The following is a 23375-nucleotide window of genomic DNA, read 5'->3' on the forward strand; positions in this document are numbered from 1 at the left end:
ACAGTAATCTCTCAATATCAAGTGATATTGAGAGATTACTAGTCATGGCTTCCCAAGACTTTCACTATGGCAAGAATTTCTGCTGATGATAAGATATTCGCCATGCAAAAGTCTACACCATCAGCAGAAATTCTTGCAAGTACGAAGTCTTCAGAAGGAATTATTAGTAATGTACAAGGTCTACAGAAGAAAAATTATCAACTCCTCTGTCTTTCTCAAGTATCCAAAAAAGAAAAATTTTAACTTCTCTGTCTTGCACTGTTGAGCAATGTACAAGCTTGTTGTATATTTCAACTCCTCTGTACATTGCTCAACAGTGCAAGGCAGAGGAGTTGAAAATTTTCTTTTTTGGATACTTGAGCAAGATAGAGGAGTTGATAATTTTTCTTCTGTGGCCCTTGTACATTACTAATAATGCCTTCTGAAGACTTTCGTACTTGCAAGAATTTCTACTAATGGTGTAGACTTTTGCATGGCAGATATCTTATCATTAGCAAAAATTCTTGTCGTAGCGAAAGTCTTGGGAATGCATGACTAGGAATCTCTCAATATCATTTGATATTGAGAGATTACTGTTGATGCCTTCTGAAAAATTGCACCCTGGCAAGAATTTCTGGCGATGGTGTTGACTTTTGCATGGCGGATATCTTGTTCTCTATATAGGAGAAGAACGATTAGCAGAAAGGTTGAGAGATTGAGCTCGTTTGATTTATGCACTAACTCGGGCAAAGTTTTTTGATAGGGTAATAAGCTTGGAGTTATGTAAAGTTTGATAGGCATGGTAGAGTCAATTTAGATCAAATGTTATGTAACTCCTTGCTTATTAAGTTATCAAATCCCTTGAAGGTTGGTTGAGCAAGCTGCATTGTGCAACGCTCGATAAAAGTGAGCTATTCAACTGTTGGGACCACATCTTGACTGTGCATAACTGTTGGGACCACATCTTGACTGTGCATCAACACATTTTGACCTAAAAACATACACAACGACCCTACATGTATTCTTTAAGTCTTCTGAAGAAAGTGTTTTAAAAGGCTTCTAGAATGCCACAACTTCAAAGATAGTGTTCCTGATCGAGCTCACAAAAGATCAGGAACTTAATACCAACATTAAAGACGGCAACGACAAGCTTGAATACCAAATCGGCAAGCTTGAAAATTATCAAAATTCACATACTACAGCAAGTCTCTGATCTTCTCCAAGAAATGTTGAAAGCATGCTAAGTCTAGAAAACACAATCAATTATAACAATATTGATAAGGAAGTAATGACGCTCAAACTGCCTTTCAATCTCGTTTGTGGTTTCGATCAGGTCAACAGCAGTGGACCTAATCGGAACCATAAAAATGAAGGCATGGGATGTAATTTAAAATTTAGAAATTGCTGTCTTCACTTATATTCCTTATTTTAACTGCAGTTGCTGTTGGCACAAGTTTTCTAGACTTACTGTACATTATTTCAACCTCGATGCCCGTAAGGTCTTCTGCTATTATCTAGAATCTAGGTGATAATCCCGACCACACTACCTAGACGTAGCTCCTTAGCAAAGAGACCATCTTCACTATTTTTCTTTTAGAGAAACAATAGACAAATTTTTCATTATCGAATATAATTTCATATTTGCATTTGATACAGATTTCTCATGTTTTAAGATAGTTTCTTCGGTCAGATTCGCTAGAAGTTACTTTCTACCCTATGTATCCTCTTCAATTAGCTCTCAAATGATATAGTCTCTCATCAACCACCTATTTTCCCTCGAAGGCATTCTCCTACCGCATATTATGCATATAATTATCACCTCGAGCAACCCAGCCATATAAATTTGGGCTAGGGAAATAACTATATTAATTTCGTTCTTGGTTGAAGCAGTGGGAGGCTTCAAAGGCACTCTAAGGGTCCAATGCACCCAAAAAGTTAGTATAATCTCTATTGAATCTCTTTACAATTCCACCAAAACTAGATCCTTTCACAATGCTTGATAGATAAACATGAGCAACAACCGATATGAAATCTTAACAGAGTATCAGAACCATATTCATGGTCCCTCAGCCTTATCAGTTCAGACCTATTAAACTTAACTTAAAATTACAAATATCTTGTTTGAATAATCAATGACTAAACGATAAAAACAACATTTACAAAATCAGTGTACTCTATATGTATTTTTACGATAACATTATCAGTAATAAATACCTCTCACATATGAAGTGGTTCCATCTGCAAGCAGCTTACTCATTCGAACTTATCTTTACTGTAGCCTCATGTTGGTCGAACAAAAGTTGATCAACTTTTAATTTCTTATGTCTACAAAGAAGAGGGGAAAATTAATGTCAAATAAGAGAAGAACAGAAAAAACATTATCCATTTGTTGTAACAAATGTGGAGTCTACTGCAACAGATGTGGAGTTTGTTACAATAGATGTGGAGCCTATTGCATTATATGTGTAGCCTGTTGCAATAGATGTGGAGCCTGTTGTAATAGATATGGAGTCTGTTGGAATACATCAAACCAGACTTGCTGGTGGTTCAATTTTTTCCGACAGTTGCTCCATCTGTTGCAACATCAACAACAACATAAACTATGAAGAAACAACAAATAAAAATATCAACAATAAAGAAACAACATCCTTTGTTCCAATACCATCAACAACATCACCAACAATAAAGAAGCAACATCCTTTGTTCCAATACCATCAACAATACCACACCACAAGTTTCAACAACAACAACCTCACCAACAACATCAATAAAAGCATCAACAACAAAGAAATAAACAAAATACATCCAAAAATTGATACTTCTAATAAGGCTTTTAAACTTCTTCCAATAGATGACTTTTTTCACATATTGTAATAAAAATCCCTGGTTCATTTATTCAACACTTAAAAGTTCCTTCAAAATTTTTAAATAAATATGATATGGGTAAATAGTAATTAAATTAAAAATAGTTATAAATAACTTGCAAAGAAGAAGACGACGAGAATAAAAGAGCAATAGTGACCATACCTTAATGTCAAAAGGGGATCAAAATAACAATTTTAGTTGAGGAATCTAAGATATGGATCGGTTTAGATCCGAAAGGATCTTTATGAGAAAGAGAAGAGAAAAGAGAGAAAAAAGACTGTGATAACCCTAAAAAGGAGTGAAAGAAAAAGATGAGAGATGGATAAAATAAATTTAGGGTTAAAGGAGAGATGAGATAATTCTAGATGTATTAGGGGTTCTAATATTCATTAATTAATATTCATTAATAATTTGAGGGGCACGAGGAATAAGATGGGTGACATTGAAAAGATAAGATAAGACTACATAATGGGATTTTTGAGTTATTGAAGAAATTTTTTTTACCGGCTTTAGTAGTACTACTTTATATACTCGGATAGAATTTTGTGTTAAAACTAAAAGAAAAAAAGGATTTACAAACAGATATGACTTTTGTTGCAACAAATATCAATATTTGTTTGAAAAATCCCAACAACTCAGTCATCTGTAACACAGATGCAAATATCTATTTGATAATTAAATCAGATATGTCATCTATTACAACAGATATCAATATCTGTTTGAAAATTTCAAACAACTCAGTTATTTGTCACAACAGATGCAAATGTCTATTTGATAATTAAATCAGATATGTCATCTGTTACAACAGATATGAATATCTATTTGAAAATTTCTAACAACTCAGTCGTTTGTTGCAACAGATTTTATTGCAATTGATTTAGGTGGAACTAGGGATTAATGAATGAGTTTATAGGGTCAACTACAACTTCAATTGAGTCTTTTCAATTGCATGGTGTTGCTATTGTGTTCATCCCAACCCGAATCATCGATCGATCACTCTGAGTTGAAAAAATTCTCAATAACTTAATGTTAAGCTAGTACCTAAATTGATTTAGGTGGAACTAGGGATGAATGAGTTTTGATTAACTTAATATTAAGCTAGTACCTTAATTAATTTAGGTGGAACTAGGGATGAATGAGTTCGTAGGGTCAACTACAACTTCAATTGAGTCTTTGCAATTACATGGTGTTGGTATTGGGTTCATCCCGACCCGGGTCATTGATCAATCAATATGAGTTGAAAAGATTCTCATTAACTTAATGTTAAGCTAGTACCTTAATTGATTTAGGTGGAATTAGGGATGAATGAGTTTTTAAGGTCAACTACAACTTCTGCAATTGCATGGTATTGGTATTGCATTCATCCCGACCCGATTCATCGATCAATCACTATGAGTTTAAAAGATTCTCATTAACTTAACGTTACGTTATTACCTTACGTGGAACTAGGGATGAATGAGTTTGTAGGGTCAACTATAACTTCAATTAAGTCTTTGCAATTGCATGGTGTTGATATTATATTCATCCCAATTCGAGCGTCGATCGATCACTCTGAGTTGAAAAGATTCTCATTAACTTAATGTTAAGCTAGTACCTTAACTGATTTAGGCATAACTAGGGATGAATGAGTTCGTAGGGTCAACTACAACTTTAATTGATTTTTTGCAATTACATGTTGTTGGTAATGCGTTCATCCTGACCGAGTCATCGATCGATCACTCTAAGTTGAAAAAATTCTCATTAGCTTATTATTAAGCTAGTACCTTAATTGATTTAGGTGGAACTAGGGATAAATGAGTTCGTAGAGTTAACTACAACTTCAATTGAGTCATTGCAATTGGATCAATTCGGACCAAATTAATAATTTCAAAACTTGTCATTCTTTTCCAAAATTAGAAATCAATCCATACAAATTATCCATTTGCGTGAAAAACTTTTTCTCATTTCATATCTAAAGTTCTCACTCTTCTCTCTCTCTCAACAATACGGACAACAACTACTCAGCATATTGCTCAACCCTTCAAAAAAGATCAATTTTCTTTCCATTTCTGACCATATAGTGGTTATTTTTGACTTCATTCTCATTTGTATCCATCGTCTTCTTTGTCTTTGAAGGTAATAGAGTTCAATAAGAGTTCTACATTTGTTCTTTATTCTAAAAATTAGGGCTTTTTAGTTAATGATAAAAAAAAGGCTTTTAGTTGTATTATCTTCGAGAATGGGTTAACAATTTTGAGTTTTGATGCTAAAAAAGTAGGACGCACTCGAGAAAATCCTAGTTTTTGTCTTAATTTTTTATTGACTGTCGTGGTATTGTTGGATGGTGTTTGTGGTGTTGTTGGTGGCTATTGTTGGTGGTGTTGGTATTTGTGGTTTTGGTGGTGGTGTCGGTGGTCTTGGTGTTGGTATTGGTGGCATTGGTTCTTGTCTTAGTGGCATTGGTGGTGGAATTAGTTGTGGTATTGGTGGTGGCCTTGGTGGTCTATCTGTTGCAACAGGTGGAAGATCTATTGGGAGATAGTAAATTGGTCTTCAAACAGATTCCCCATTTGCTCCAACTGATGGGTTATCCGTTAAAGTATTTTTTTGTAATATGACATAGAATAATTTATTGAAATTTGTCTTACCTTTTTTTACAAAATTATACAGACATCAAATGCAATATAATTTTTGTTTTTCTATTATTTGTAGTTAAAAGATGTCTCCCAAAAGAAAAGAAACTGAAAGTAGACCAACTTCTGACCACCCAACAAAAAAGCCTAGAGTACAAATAGATTCGGAGGAACTTCATGAACAATTTCAGTCAAGGCAAAATGAAGATGAGGAAAGTGATAACTCTTTCTCACCAATGAGGCGTGAATTAATATCGAAATCCCAACATGATACTATCAAAACTATTAGTATCGACAGGTTTTGAGTTGCAATGCCAATGGATCGCCCTAAAAAAGTAACTGGTGATCTTGAACTTAAATGTCAGTTGGGAAAACATTTTGATGAACTTAGAAGTATTATAAAGAATAAAAACGTAGATGGAGTTTTTAAGAGGAGCTTCTTTGCCTACTTTCTTAAGCTGTCTGAGGACCGCACTCCCCATTTCCTAATGAGCATGGTATATGGTCTTCTCAAGTGCAGGATCAAGTACATGGAGGATGATAAAGATTCAAAGGAGAGCAAAAAAAAAGATGGATAAAATCTGGATCAACTACTGTAGCATGCCAGTTTGATTTGGATTGAAAGAGTTTGCTATAGTGACGGGCTTGAGATGCCATCGTCCAGAAGAACCTCTCATCAAGGAAACACCCCACAAAGGGTTCAACAAATGCAAGGGAAAAAAGATGGGTTGTTGGGCATTTTTGGACGTAGCTACAAAGAAGAGGATTTGATGCCAGATCTCAAGGATAAAAACATACCAAAGCACTGCAGGAAGAAATTATTCTTAGTTTGGTTTATCTATTCTGTTTTATTGGCAAGAGATGTCAGGAAAGTCATAGAATATGATTTGTTGGAGCTTTCTGATGATTTTAAGAAATTCAATGATTATTCCTGGGGATATGACAGCTACTACTTGACTATTCAATATTTACTGACAAAGCTATCCACAAGGATGATCACATTATACGGATTTGCTTGGGTTTTCATGGTAAAATTGATCACTATTTTTACTCATCCATTAATTTATATTGAATATAGTTATTATGACTTTTTTTTGCTTGCTTACTAGTTACATTTTTAAGGTTTAGGTATGTGAAGTCATTCCTCCCTCCGAAAGCAGTTCAAGGATTACCTGGATAAGGATTCTTATCTAAGGATCCTTAGGTGGTTGGCAGCAAAGGGCAGCAAAAAAATATTAACAAGGCTGATCTATTTAACCCTCTGGATGATGCAGTACATCTTCTTTCAACTAAAATAATTTGCCTCGTAGAAAGATATTAAAACAGATGTGCCATCTGTTGCAACAAATAGGTCATCTATTGTAATAGATTACACGCCAACTGCAGCTGGTGGCACAGATGGGTAATCTGTTAAGACAGATGATCTATATTTTACAACAAATTAACCATTGTTGCTCTAGTTCTTTGAAACTGACTCAACATATTACCCACTACTACAAATTATGCAACAGATGGATAATCTGATACAATATATTGTCAATCTATTGCGATATACAAATCAGTTGTTGCATAAGTTGGCTGTGTTAACATGTAACCCAACTGACTGTAAATTATTATTATATGATTTAAATACCTCCTGTTTATTTTTTATAGGTTGTGCATCCTTAGATCGTGCCTACTGAGCAGGAGTTGGAGATGACTTCTTTTATTACTCTAGGTCTTGTTGATACAAAAGTAGACCCAACGGTGGAGTTAATAAAGAAAGAATTGGCTGGAGCAACAGCCAACAGAAGAGCAGTTAGGCAAGGTCAGCCTAATGTTGAAACTCTTCATGACCAACCTTTTACTGTAATAGATATGGGTGCTTCTTATGGGGGTGTTATTGGTGAAGTTGTTGATGATGGTGGAAGCCATCCTGCTGCTACTGTTGCTGCCAGTTGTGATTATGAGCATGTTGGTGCTCAGGAAAAAATAAATACATTTAAAAATACCCCTTGCATAGGTCCCTTTCACCCTAACACCGGTCCCCCCACCTTTACAGTGGTCTCTCTCACCCTTTTTCACCCTCATATTCGCATTGCAAATACAAAGTATGAAAGGACAGAGAGGATAAACTCCTTGAAAACCCAGAGGCTATTCCTGAAGCTATCAAGGAGTTAAAATCCAAGAGGGGTGTCTTACCATCCAAGAAGGTGGGGGAGCCATACACTCCTACAGTGGCGGTTAGGAGGAAGAGATATAGACAAATACTCTTCATTGTGAAAACAAAAAAAATTGTAACTCCTCCCACTCCTAGAGTTGTTGAAGTTCAAGGGCCACTGAAGAAGGTGGACATATACACGACACTTGGCTATGAAAAGAAAAAGAAACTGGAAGAAATTATGAATAACAAGACGAAGGTTCCAGAAGAAGATACCATGCATTCATTTGCCACCAAAGACTTTACGAATATGATAAATATGCATGAGTGGTACTTAGAAAATGTAAGTTTACTTTTGCTAACCTAACCTTCGTATCTACTCCATGAAGAAGAAGCTACGCAACATATGTGTAATCTATTGCAATATCTGGGTATTCTTTTTCAACATAATACATATTTGTTGCATAAGTTGCGTTAGCTGGGTAATCTGTGAACTGATTCAAAGAACCCTCTACAACAGAATCTTTTCATTGTGTTTTTCTTCTTTACAATTACTAACCTATTTAAAAATTATTTTCTTATACCACAGTATGTTGATGAAATACTCTACCTCATGAGGGGCAGGCAATTAGCGTACCCGAATGCTTATGATGCTGTCGAGAGGATAATAGACCTCAACTTCTACAATAATTTCAAGGATAGGTATGATGATCTCTGTAGGCAAGCTGGTCTCGGTGGCCGGAGATTTGATAAGTTAGTTTCTGCATTTGAATTGGATAAAGACATGATTAAATATGTTAGATAAAAAAGGCTATATCCACACGACAAGAGCTGGATTAAGGCAAAGAGAATCCTTGCAGTCATGAACGTGGAAGTCAAACATTTTCTCGCTGTTGAGATACTACTCGACGAGGGAAATATTAAGGTTTATGACTGCAACTTACCTGTCTTCAACGAGGACACATTTTTAACCCACATGAAACCACTTTTGAAGTTGTTCCCCAAGTTGTTAACGCAGAGTAAGCTGATGGATTATTTGCTAGTGAAATTCTTGAGGAAGGAATCATGAGATTTTGAAGGTTGAAATAAGAACATCCAGCTCCAAAAAATAAAATAGATGCAGCGTGCGGGCCGTACTCACTTGCGTACATTGAGTGTTTACTGACCAATATAGAAATGATCGGTATGTGCGATATCATTGTGGGAAAGATGCAAGAGATCTGGGCTTATGGGGTACTAACTAAATAGTTGGATCTCGTGTATAAATAAGAATATGTACAAAGATAGAAATGAACACAATAATAATTTTTTACTTCAAGCCACTTTAATTTACATGTAGTGGCAATAATTTTTATGTCTAGCGAAAGTTAAATTTTTATAATGCAACAGATTTTCTATCTGTTGTAACAGATATAATACTTGTTATGACAGATTGATTATCTGTTGGAATAGGTTGGTCATCTATTGCATTATGCAGATGTCTCTCGATGTGTCTGTCGCAACATATATACAATCTATTGCAACAAATCAAAAGAGTAGGAAAACCTGTTAAATAATTTCCAGCAGATAACCTAACTAAATGGTTGGAGCCCATGTATAAAGAAGAATATGTACAAAGATAGAGACAAACACGATAATAATTTTTTATTTCAAAACACTTCACTCTATATGTAGTGGCAATAATTTTTATGTCTGACGAAAGTTGAATTTTTATAATGCAATAGATTGTATATCTATTGTAACAGATATAATATCTGTTGTGATAGATTAATTATCTGTTGGAATATGTTGTTCATCTGTTGCATTATGCATATGTTCCCAGTCTATTTATTGCAGCAGATATACAATCTGTTGCAACATATGATCTATCTATTGCAACTGATAGGTAATATGTTGGAACAAATAAAAAAAAGTAGGAAAGCCTATTATATAATTTCCAGCAGATAACCTACATGTTGCAATATATGTCTAAATTTGTTTGATAAGATATGTCGTATGTTGCAGCAGATGTATTATCTGTTGCGATATTTGAATCTAGCATTCCATTTCAATTAATATGTTTAAAACTAAAGATTAAATTATATTCATAGACAACATAAAATAAATCGAAGCCTTCGAAAATTACATGAAATAACTCAACAAATAAATGAAATGTAAAAAAATCATTATGGGTACAAATGATCTACTCTACAAATAAATCAATAAGTTAAACCAAGGAGGATAGGTTATTACATTTACAGACTTAAGCTATAAAGATCTACTCAATATGGACAAGTTGTTCTTCATCCGGTGCTACGAAATTTGACTTTGGTCGTCGTGGATCTTTAATGTCGCTTGCGTACGACTTCTGAGCTTTCGCTTCTTCATATTTCCATAAAAGAGAAGCATATCTTTTGCGAAGTAATTCGGCATCAAGTCCATCATTTGGTACTTGTAATCCATCACTCAAATACTCGGCGTAAGTGGCAACAAAAAGACCGCAATCCCTGCGTTTTTAAAAATATAGATAATCAATATCTTGCAGTTTATGTAAGAGTTGTGAAATTTATGAAATAAAATTAAAACATGACACTTATACTTACAGGATACCAATGGTTTGTTGAGCAATTCCTTCAACATATTGTACATCAAATGGGTTACCTATTTTATCCCAGTATGCTTTAATTGTCGACCAATCAGTACGAACCTTTTGGTCCAAAAAGCCATTTATGTCAAGGTAAGTAGGCAGTATTTTGGCCAGCTTTTGTATCTTAGATGACGACCCGGAATATATTCTTCGCGACATCGAGTCATTAACTTGGATGCACCTCTCTTTTAGAACGACGACAACCAACACCCAATGGAATTCATCACCATAATTGATTGAGATGTACACTTCGTAGACCAAATGCCAAGGTAAACCAGCTGGAATGTTAAAACCTTTGATGATGTTGATTAAGCATTCCTCATTTTGGGAAACTTTCGATTGTTGTTGACAATACTATCATAGGCATTATTGATGTAAACTTTGTACAAATAATTTCCTATCGTGTATCTGTATTATTTTTGTATTTGCAACTTGGACTTCTTTCCGAGGTAGTAAAAAATAACATCGATGTGCTACATGTTTTATCAAATATTTTAAATTACGTGATGAAAAAATTAATATACAGATGCAATTAAATAAAGTATAAATTAATAGTAATATGTATGACATTTAAACCTCATTATTCTAGCAAGTTTGGAGCTGTGACATCAAATAGAATCAATTCTTCATTTTGGGATGTGCAACAACAAAGTCGAACATATCAAAACTAAGACTCAATTCATTCACTTTGTAGTGTTCGTCATTTTATTTTCTACATGATGATTTATATGTGTTAATGTCATATTCTTACAACAAGAATTGTATAAACCAATATCTTTAAAATTGATTTATGTACCTACCGGCATGATGCTTTAACAGCCCATCGGCAATCCATTATGAATAGTCGTTGATCAACTTTGTTAGTTTTCTTAGAGCCTCGTCCAAGATTTGAACCCTTCAAACGGATAATTCTTCCATTCTCCCGAACTGATAGGCTCCACTTTTTCTTCTTATTTGGAAGCAGTTGATAAATTATCAACTGTGATATTATGCTCTTCAGCAGTAGCTTCTACTGTAACATCCACCTAGAAATCCAGAATTGTCAATGCTAATTACAGATATACAACAGATTGCCCATTTATTGCAATAAATGAGTCTTATGTTGCAATAGATGGATCAGCTGCTGGGACAAATTCGAACAGGTGACCCATTTGTTACAACATAAGACTCATCTGTTGGTGAAAATTAAAACAGTATGAAAACCTATTTGATTTGCTCAAATAAACTAACATATGTTACAACAGATAACACATCTGATGCAACAGGTTCGACAACAGTTGTAACATATGCATATATCTCTTTGATAATTTTCAGCAGATGTATCATCTGTTGAAACAGATATATGCCTATTTGTTTGTTGGAATAGATGATATACATTCACTTTCTTCATCTCATGTTGCTCTCCTGTGGTCCTTGCACATTGAACAACGGTGCAAGACAAAGATAGAGGCATTGCACTTTTGCTTTTTTCGATGCTTGATGATGCCTTGGAAATATCTTTCCTTCTCCTCTTAGCCACCTTGATATCTAGTGGAGTATATGGATATGAAATCCTCTTTGATGGAATGACACCCCTTTTAGATGTCATTTCTTTTACAAAAGCAGTTAGTGCATTAATAGCATTAATCACTCCATCATGTTTCACCTTGCAGACTTGACATTTGCATGAAGAACATTAGCTAGATGTGCCAAAATCTGGAGAAAAATCTGTATAACCAGTATGATCATAATCATAATGACTTGTTATTTTAAAAACTGTAAGACGAGCATCATTAGCCCCAAAAGCAGCACCACTACCACTACCACTACCATCATTAACAACAACAAGACCACCCTCCAAAATTATTTTTCTTATGATGGTTGTTGCTCCAAACAATTCTATTTTTATTCTATCAACGACCGTAGGGTTCGATAAAGTTTGCACAGATCGTAAAGTAATAAAAAGTGATATCTTCAACTCTCGATTGGTCGGAACAAGCCACAGATGGATAATCTAAAATAAATCAGTACATATATTAGAATGATGATGAAATCATTTAAAATAATCATTAATTAAAAGGAAAGCTTCATTAGAATTAGACTTACTGCTTCCTTCGGGGGATTGAAAAAATTAAGAAATTTTGCATTTTTATCAGTTTTGGCCGACAACCATCTCAGGATTCTTAGACAGAAAACTTCTTCTTGGTATTTCACTTGTTGTCTCAAATAAGGAATGGTTTAAAATGCCCAAGCCTATAACATAACATTAATAAATCAAAAGCATTATTATATAAAAAATAAATCATATCATAATAAAAAAAATATTTACCATGAAAGCCCATGGAAAGCCATATAAGTTATCTGTCTTTGGCGTTAACGGAGTCAATAAATATTTGACAGTCATTTTGAAGCTTTCATAACCCCAAGGATAGCTATTAAATGCCTCAAGATCCTCACAGAGATTTATTAAACTGAGGCTTATGTTGTTGTTAACGTTTCTCGTCCAAAGGATATTATGTACAAATCAAACCAAGCATAATGATTGCTTGTTCTTCTTTGAAAGACCTTTACTTTTCAAAGCTTCTATCAAATTTTTATTTTTGAAGCTTGGACAAATAATGGACACTAGGTCATCATGATCACTCAACTTGCCTTTGTCTTTTTAGGGTGTGCGGGGTGCTTTTTTGGGTTAGAGTAGGTATAACTTGAGAAGGAGAGGGAGGATAACATTTTAGTCCAGTAACTATGATAAAATCCTTCCAACCAAAAAAACAGGCATGTTACAGTAATTTATCCACACATCATCCATCTTATCTTTATTTTTATACATAAACCTACGCTTGAGAAGATTATATACCATTTTCATCTGGAAACGAGCATTGTTGTCCTTCGACAAATCAAGATATTATCCAAAGCATCTTTTCTGAAATAAGAATCTAATTTTTGTTCTCAAAGTATTTTTCTGAAAGAGTCGAAAGACTTTCCCATGACTGGCTTAACCACGAAATCACCCATTAAATCTGTGGCACCATCGTACTGCATTCTCACAGGATAACGATCAATGCTGAAGGTTTTAACCAACTCTTTGGTGGAAGGGCTATTAGTATTTGGATCATCTTTTTTGAAATATTCTTCCTCCCTGTGTTCATTATCTTCTATTCCTAATTAAGATAATGCTTGTAATGTAAGCTCATAGAGTGGTGAATGTAGCCTAGCTGTTTTACTTATTCCTTTACTTGGACTTGATTCTGTTTCTTTTCTTTTGGGAGCCATATTATCTTAAATTAACAGGACCATAATATAGATTATAATTGATTAATGCATCGTTAAAAAGGATAACAATAAATCTAACATGCACAACAGTAAAATAACAGTTCCAACAGATCATATATTTGTTGTACCAGGAATGTTATTTGTTGCAATATATAATCAACCTGTTGCAACAGATGAGTAAACCGTTGAAGACAATAAAAATAGATCACTAATCTGTTGCACTAGGTAGTTTATCTAATGCAACATATAACCAATCTGTTGCAACAGATGAGTAAACCGTTGGAAATAATAAAAATAAATCACTAATTTATTGTACCAGAAAGGTTATCTGTTGCAACATATAACCAACTTATTGTAATAGATGCATAAACTGTTGGAAACAATAAAAAAAGATCACTAATCTGTTGCACTAAGTAGTTTATCTGTTGCAATATATAACCAACCTATTAAAATGAATGAGTAATTCATTGGAAACAATAAACATAGATCACTTATCTATTGCACCAGGAAGATTATCTATTGCAATATATAACCAACCTGTTGGAACGGATGAGTAATCCATTAGAAACAATAAAAATAGATCACGCATTTGTTGCACCAGTAAGGTTGTCTGTTGTAATATATACCCAACCTGTTGGAACGGATAAGTAATCCGCTGGAAATAGTAAAAGCAAATCACTCATCTGTTGCACCAGGTAGGATATCTGTTGCAGCATATAATCAACCTATTGCAGCGGATGAGTAATCCGTTGGAAATAATAAAAATAGGCCACTCATTTGTTGCATCAGATAGGTTATCTGTTGCAGGCTATAAACAACCGGTTGCAGTGGATGAGTAATTCATTGGAAACAATTAAAATAGATCACTCATCTGTTGCACTAGGTAGGTTGTCTGTTACAGCCTATAAATAACTTATTTCAGCGGATGAGTAATCCATTGGAAACAATAAAATAGATCACTCATCTATTGAAACAAATCACTTATCTATTGCAAAATGAGTTATCCATTGCAAAATGAGTTATCTGTTAGATTTTTTCCAAACAGAAGAGTCGTCTGTCGTAACAGATGAATGATCTATTAGGTTGTTCATCTGTTGTATCAGATTTTTATTGTTGCATCAGATTTGCATCTATTGAATTAGATGTTTCATTTGTTGCATCAGATGGTTCATCTATTGCAACACCATTTTTACCAAGAAAAACAACAAATCAACCTAGCAACACCAATACAACACACACACAAACTAATAACATTAACGATGACCAAAAATCACCAACAAATCGAATCAACAGTTCGATAACAAGAAGAAGAAATGCCAGAAATTAGGATTTTATTCAGTTCACATTTTAAATTTAAGCAAGAAATATTAAAATTGTTAACCAATACTAGAAGAGAAGCTGGTTCAAGTTCCTCTGTTTCTTCATAACTAAAACGATATAACTTTTTACCTGTGAAAGAAGAAATGGGACGATGAAGAACTCAAAGTTGTTGTCGCCGGAGAAGTCTTCACGTCGATTGACGGTTGAAAGTCGAAAATAAACTCGCCCAACTATTTTTCACCGGAGGTTGAAGTCGCCAGGGATTGAAGGAAGAAATTTTGCAGAACTACTGGTTGGGAAAGAGTTGAGAGAAGTTGTCGAGAGAGAGAGAAGAGAGACTGATTGATTTGGATTGAATAGGGGTATGAGTTGGGTTGATTTGTAATTTGAAAAGATTAGAAAGTTTTAAAAATATTAATCAAGTCCATAATTAACTTAATCAGGTTTTCTAATGATGTTTGACCCTACAAGTTGGTCAATGTTACCAATCTTTCATTAAGATCTAAAAAGACACCTTTTCATTAATTTTCTCAAGTTTTTATGCTTAATTGATTATTGAATTTAATAATACATAAAAGAATAAAATACACTTCTAATTATAGAGGGAGTAAGATATATATGACAAGTCAAGGACAAGTATTTATAAATGAAAGGTACAGTTAATATTTTTTTAAAAAGGCATACAAACTAAAAGTGTGATAAATATTATAAAAACTGAGACAATTGAACGTACGTAAACCATTGAGTACTTCTGAAAATTTAATTCTCAACAACTTCTTGTACGATCTCCATTATCATATGTCGGGGATCACTTTTTAAATATTTATATAGTCGTTCATTTTATATTTTTTTTTTCTAAATCGGTATCCGGTAACCGTTTTGAAGCTCGATTAATTTGGATTTGCACCAGGTAGGATTCCATTCGGGGGTAGCGCTCCTTATCAATGATTTTTTCATACTCAGAGTTCGAACCCGAGACCTCTAGTTAAAGGAGAAACAGTTTCATCCACTGCACCACATCTTTTGGTGATAGTTCATTTTATATCACTTGACATAATTCTTTAGAAATTTTTTATTAAGGGATATTTTAGTACTTAATATTATTAATAATATTCTGAATTTTAAATATATTTTATTAGTTATATAGTTTTTTGATATTAATTATATTTGAAAAAAATATAGTAAAATTATCTCAATTTTTAAAATTAAACAAGTAAAATGAAACATCTATTCCTCATACAGTGACAAGTAATATAAAATGAATAGAAAAAAATATATTTCACACATCTAATTGAAATATTTGTCTATATAAAGCATAGAACTTTTAACCAATTTATCACCACCTCCTTTTCAAATCTTTTGCTATATCGAAGAAAGAAATTATAGGTGTGAAAGGTAAGTTGATTGGTTCAATAGAGGTGAAGTGCGGAGGACACTAGATTCATGAGATTTTGCACACCAATCCTCGACATATACTCAACAAAAGCTCTAGTAAGGTGAGCCATTTTGAGATGGATCACGAAGGTGAAAGCTTAAAGATTGGTTCGATAGTTAACTGGAAGTATAACGATGGTAACATGCCTTTCTCCCTCTCTCTCTATATAATTTACCTGCATTGATTTCTATATCTACGTATATTTGTTATATAGTGGAAGTCATCTACCATGAAAATGATTTCCAAAAGAAAATCATTTGATGGTGTTTGCTAAATTATCATAAAATATATTTTTGATAATATTTTGCACCAAATAGGAATAAACTACTTTCATTTGTGAACGAAAGTTACCTTCTTGCAGCTATTTATGCTTTTAATTTTACATTACTTAATCTAACCAACACTCAGCGACATTAATATTGACCATTTAGTATTAATCAAATGTTTCATCAAAACCGTTTAGTAGGGTGTATTATTTTTCTAATCCAAGCATTAAAGTGTGATATTATTTAATATATTGTTTGGTTGCAAATTTGGAGCAATATATAATTAATACATGTATTAGTTATACACCTACATAATATTATAGGATGTATAACTAATACATCGTATTAGTAATTCATGGATTGTAATGCATGAAAAAATATGAGTAAAGATAAAAATGCCCTTAAATTTCTTTAAATCTTTTTCAATTAATTCAATGTAAGTTATTTCTTTTCAATTTATCTAATTTCCCTCAAAATAATTTTTGTCATTAAAAAAACTATTCCATTAACTTAAAATATACTTATTGATCAAAGCTCGAAAACAAATTGCATGATTGAATACACACTTTAATTTTGTAAATAGGATATGTCACAAATAAAAATTATTTTTTTTGCTTAACTTTAACACTCTAATAAATATAATTTTATGTTGATAACAATTCTACTATATATCATTGAATGATTAAATCTTAAAATTTCAAAGTAAGTTATTAGTTATATAAATAAACCTACTAAATCTATTATACCTATTAAATCCGCACACCCCCCTATAAATGGTATCAAAGCACAGCAATTTAAACAGTACAGAAGAGATATATATATTAGAGTTAGAATATACATGTTAGAGTCAAAATTAGATTTAGAGTTAAAACAATTTACTTATAATTAATTAATTATGCGAAGACCATTTAAAAATAGAGAAGCTTTTAGAAAAATTAAAGAATCTTTAATTAGTAATTATTCAGAATATATAAGTCTAAATAAAACAAAAGAAAATCCACAAAAACTAGCCTACTTAATTACATTAATATCTAATATTGAATCAAAATTAATAACACATTTAAAATCGAGAAGAATGAAACATATACCACCTAATTATGATAAAATTAAATTTAGATATCCACCGAGATATTATAAATATAATTTAAAATGAATAAAATACAACGATATAAAGAATTAAAACAAATTATCTCTGAAAAACGAAAAGAATTAAAAATAAGAATAGAAAGACTACATTATAATATATTTGCCGGAGTTAGTAAAAATTCAATAGATACACAAAAAGATGAAATATCAAAATTAGAATCACAAATAGATAGTTTAGAATATGTATATCAACATGACCTATTCACAATAAAATGAATAAAGAAGAATTTATAATAGATGAAAAAATATATGAAAACTACGAAGGATCAAAAATAAAAATAGTATTTTCTAATCTAGGACGAAGATATAAGAAAATAGGTGAACATTTATATCTAATGTTAGAAAAAGAAGAATTAAAATTAGAAGATAAATTAACAGCAATGGTAAGAATAGAAAAAGAAAATGAAGAGATAAATAGGAAAAAGGAAATAGAAAAAATAAAACAACAAACTACGGAAGAAATACGAAAAATAGAAGAAACCAAAAATAGTAGAATTGCTGAATTAGAAAAAGAATTACAAATGTTAAAAGAACTGTATGAACAAAGACAAAAAGAAAAAGAAGAAAAAGATAGAGAACAGAAATTACTAAATGAGATAAATCAATTTAAGGAAAAATTAGAAATAAAAAACGAAGAATTAGAAATAAATAATATAGATATTGAAGAGACAGATAATTATGAGTCCGAAGATAGTGAAACATACACAGAAATATTAACAAATACAAAAAATTTAGAAATCAATGAAGAACAAAAAATTAATGAGGAAAACTTAGAAAATACCCAAATAGAAATAAATACTCTTGATAAAAAAGAAAATGAAAATATAATCCCTAAAACAACAGAAATAAGAAAACCTATATATTATAAGAATAAGTTTAAAAAATATAATGAATATGATAAATGGATACCAAAACAAATAGTGAATAAAAATTATAACTTTTTAGATCTAGACTGTGTAATAGATACAGAAAAAACAATACAATTATGGATAGGATATATGACAAAACAATTATTAGATAATAATATAAATATAACAGATGCACCGGAATATATAGAAAAAACACTAATAGGATCAGTAAAACTATGGTTTGCAAATCTAACCGAAAATAGCAAAAAAGTATTAAGAATTAATAAACCTATAGAAGGAACATCATCGACAACAACTAAACTAACACCTATAGAATTATTAAAAAAATATGAAACAGCTATAAAAGATGAATTTGGTAGTACGACAACAATTGAAGAAGAACAAAATGAAGAAAAAGATACAAATAGAAATTTAATATTAAAATTAGCAATATGTAATATGTGTTATATAGATGAATATACTTGCGCATTTAAAGAATATTATTACAAAGGAGCATATAGTATAGAAGAAAGTAAAGAAATAAGAAAATTATATTTTAATAAATTACCCGAGCCATTTAGTTCGAAAATAATAAAAAGTTGGGAAGAAGCAAAAATAGTAGATACGTTAGGAGCAAGAATAAAATATTTACAACAATGGTATAGAAACTTATGTGAAAAATATAGAGAAGAATTAAAAATGGAAAAAACATTAATAAGAAATTTAGCTTGTTGCAAAAATAAAATAGCACCCCAATTTGGATGCGAAGAAAGATATTATAAGAAAAGAAAAAGACATAAGAAATATAAGAAATATAAAAAATCAAAATATAAATATAAGAAACCAAGAAAAAGATATTATGTAAAAAATTATAAACATAAAAGACCATATAGAAAGAAGAAATCTATAAAAGAATGTACTTGTTATAATTGTGGAAAGTTAGGACATTTAGCTAGAGATTGTAAATTACCTAAAAACCCAAAAAATAAACAAATATCAGAAATAAAAATAGATAATACCGAATATATGCAGATAGATTATATAGATTATGAATTAGAAAGTGAAGATAGTATATATGAAATTTCAGAAAACGAAACAGATAATGAAATAGATAGCGAAATAGATGAATCAAATGACTGAAGAAAATATAAAAATAATAACAAAGGAAGAATATTTAAATGATGAAGGAACAAAACAAAAAATAATATTTGACAGTAATATATTTGATGAAATAAAAGGAAAAGAATTAGATTTAAGTGTAGAGAAAATATTTAAAATACCAACAATAAAAAATATTTTTACTAGGAAAAAAGATGAATATTATGTAGTGTGCCAAAAGGAACATGTAATAGACTGCAAATATGCAAAAGGAAAAGCTAGTATACCATTAGTAACAAAAAGAATAATTAATAAAGAAATAAATGATATAAAAAGTAAAGGAGATCCAATAAAATATGTACACCTTGGAGGTACAGAGATATTAATAAAAGCATGTTTTAGAGAAGGAATAGATACACCAATAGAATTATATTTAGCAGACGATAGAATTATAAAACCTATAGAAAAAAGCATACTAACTGCCGTAAAAAGAAATCTAATATACCAAAAATTTAAATTTATAATAAGTGCAAATTATTCAGTAGCAGTAACAGATAGGAATATAGATAAATCATTAGTATTATATTGGAAAATATCAGGAATAGAATTAACCCTAGGAAGTAAAATATTTACAGCAAGATGTAAAAATCTATATGTATTAACAACAAAACATAAAATAACAGGAAAAAATAAGATTAACAAAATACAAATAGAAAGCCCATTCGAACAAATAGTAAAAACAATAGATTATAATGATTATACCTATAGAGACATAGATACAGAAGAAAATTTAGAAATAGTAAATGATAGAATAAGTACAACGAAAAGAATAGCTAATGAAAAGCCAGAATCATCAAGCTCATCAAAAAGAACAAGTTATGAAACAAATTCAATAAGTAATTTAAACCAATATTACATAACGGGAAAAATAAATGAAAAAGAATATTTAATACTTTTGAATACAGGACAAGAAGAAAATCATATAGCAAAGTATCTAGTAAAAAATGAAGAAATAAAAACTGACAATGATATATGCCCAGATCTACCAAGAAGTTTAATAAATAATAAAAATATAGCAGAAAAAGAAATAATGTTAGGAGTTAGAAAAATAAAAATAGAATTCAAAATAAAGGAAGAAATGCAAAAAGCAGATATAATATTAGGAATAAAATGGTTAGAACAAGTAAAACCATATAATATAGAACATACACAACTAACCTTAACACATAACAAAGAAAAGATATTCTTAAAAAGAGCCTTAACATGAAATGAAGATATATGTATTAATGAAGATAGTAGTAGAAGGATATTACAGTAGATATTATACGCCTATGATAGATACAGGAGCAGAAGCTAATTTATGTAGATATAATTGCTTACTAGAAAGCAAATGGGATAAACTAAAAACACCAATAATAGTTAAAGGATTTAATAATGAAGGAAGCTTAATTACTTATAAAGCTAGAAATGTAAAAATACAAGTATGGGATAAGATATTAACAATAGAAGAAATTTATAATTATGAATTAACATCAAAAGATATACTTTTAGGAATGCCATTTTTAGATAAATTATACCCACATATAATAACCAAAACAGACTGGTGGTTTACAACACCATGCAAACAAAAAGTAAAAGCAAAAAGAGTTAATAATAAAATAAGAAAGAAAACTGATTGGATAAAAGGAAGTGAAAAAATTACACAAAAGTTAGAAAATATAAACAATACTGAAGATACAGTAGAACTAGTAGTATTTTCGATAAATAAAACAGAAATAACTATATTTTCAATAAATAAAATAGAAATAATTCAGAAAAAATTAGAACAATTATATAGTGAAGATCCATTAAAAGGATGGGAAAAACACAAAACTACTATAAAAATTGAATTAATAGATAAGAATAGCATAATAACACAAAAATCATTAACATATAATTTTGATGATTTAAAAGAATTTAAAATGCACATAGATGAATTATTAGAAAAACAATATATACAAAAAAGTAATAGTAAACATAATAGTCCAGCATTTATAGTAAATAAACATAGTGAACAAAAAAGAGGAAAAAGTAGGATGGTTATTGACTATAGAAATTTAAATGCAAAAACTATAACATATAATTATCCGATACCAAATAAAATATTAAAAATAAGACAAATCCAAGGATATAATTATTTTAGCAAATTTGATTGTAAATCAGGATTTTACCACCTAAAGTTAGAAGAAGAATCTAAAGAATTAATCGCATTTACGGTACCACAAGGATTTTATGAATGGAACGTATTACCATTTGGATATAAAAATGCACCAGGTAGATATCAACATTTTATGGATAATTATTTTAAACAATTATCTAATTGCATAGTATACATAGATGATATATTATTATATACAAAAACTAAAGAAGAACATTTAAAATTATTAGAACAGTTCACAGATATAATAGAAAAATCAGGAATAAGTCTAAGCAAAAAGAAAGCTGAAATTATGAAAAACCAGATAGAATTTTTAGGAATACAAATAGATAAAAGTGGAGTAAAAATGCAACAACATATAGTACAAAAAATAATAAATTCGAAAGAAGAATTAGATACAAAAAAGAAATTACAATCATTTTTAGGATAAGTAAACCAAGTAAGAGAATATATTCCAAAATTAGCAGAAACCTTAAAACCACTGCAGAAAAAATTAAAAAAGGATATAGAATATAATTATGATGAAAAAGATAAAAAACAAGTTCAAAAAATAAAATTACTTTGTAGAGAATTACCAAAATTGCAATTTCCAGATGAAAATAAAAAATTTATATATATAGTAGAAGCAGATGCAAGTGAATATAGTTACGGAGGAGTACTTAAATATCGATATGAAGCAGAAAAAATAGAACACCATTGTAGATACTACTCAGGTACGTTCAACGAGACAGAAATAAAATGGGAAATAAATAGGAAAGAATTATGTTCATTATATAAATGTTTATTAGCATATATTGTATATAACAAATTTATTGTACGAACAGATAATACACAGGTACGCTGGTGGTTAACAAAGAAAATACAAAATTCAGTTACAACAAAAGAGATTCGAAGACTAGTTTTAAATATATTAAATTTCACATTTACAATTGAAGTGATCAGTACTAACAAAAATGTTATTGCAGATTACATATCAAGACAAAGCTACACAGACTGAAATAGTAGAGGAAGACACTCTAGAAAAAATACTTAACACCCTAACTACGCTTTCAATGAAAGTGGACAGTATGGGTAATGAGATAGAAAAGCTAAAGACTAATGAAGATAAACTGAAGTCTATAGCTACAAATCAGCTAACTCAGCAGTGTGCAGAGCTATGTCGATCGGAAGACATTAAAAATCCAGAGCTAGAAGGAGACGTTGGGACACTCCATAAAACCCATAACATTTATCAATCTACTTCTGCAGGTACAAGCAAAGGAGTTAATAGGCCAAGATACCAGAATGCAAATATGAACAAAATATTTGAAAAACCATTTACCCCAAAAACACAAAAAGACCATTTATTCATACCCCCACAAGTTAACACATACCGAGATAGCCTAAACCAAGACAAAAAAGTATACAACTACACCGCCCAGAAATACATAGAAAATATATACAGAGTACAAACCTTTCTAAACCATAACCCCAGAGCTACAGACATCAAAGAACCAAATACCAATTATATAACCCAAAAACTACAAGGATACAATAAATTAATCGCACTACCCAAAACTAACCCAAGCCTAGTTAAAACCTGTTTTGACTA

The 23375-nt window shown here is 31.1% G+C and overlaps 1 long non-coding RNA gene across 1 annotated transcript in view; it reads left to right on the top strand.

Annotated features, from left to right (window-relative positions):
- The first annotated feature begins 16101 nt into the window (after window positions 1-16101).
- Window positions 16102-23375, top strand: part of LOC107870721 — a 14195-nt gene continuing 6921 nt past the window's right edge. The window contains exon 1 of the long non-coding RNA XR_001674296.2: window positions 16102-16366. This is a non-coding gene — a long non-coding RNA (uncharacterized LOC107870721). The remainder of the gene's footprint in view (window positions 16367-23375) is intronic.

This window comes from Capsicum annuum, chromosome 5 (assembly GCF_002878395.1).
Source record: "Capsicum annuum cultivar UCD-10X-F1 chromosome 5, UCD10Xv1.1, whole genome shotgun sequence".
Lineage (NCBI taxonomy): Eukaryota > Viridiplantae > Streptophyta > Magnoliopsida > Solanales > Solanaceae > Capsicum > Capsicum annuum.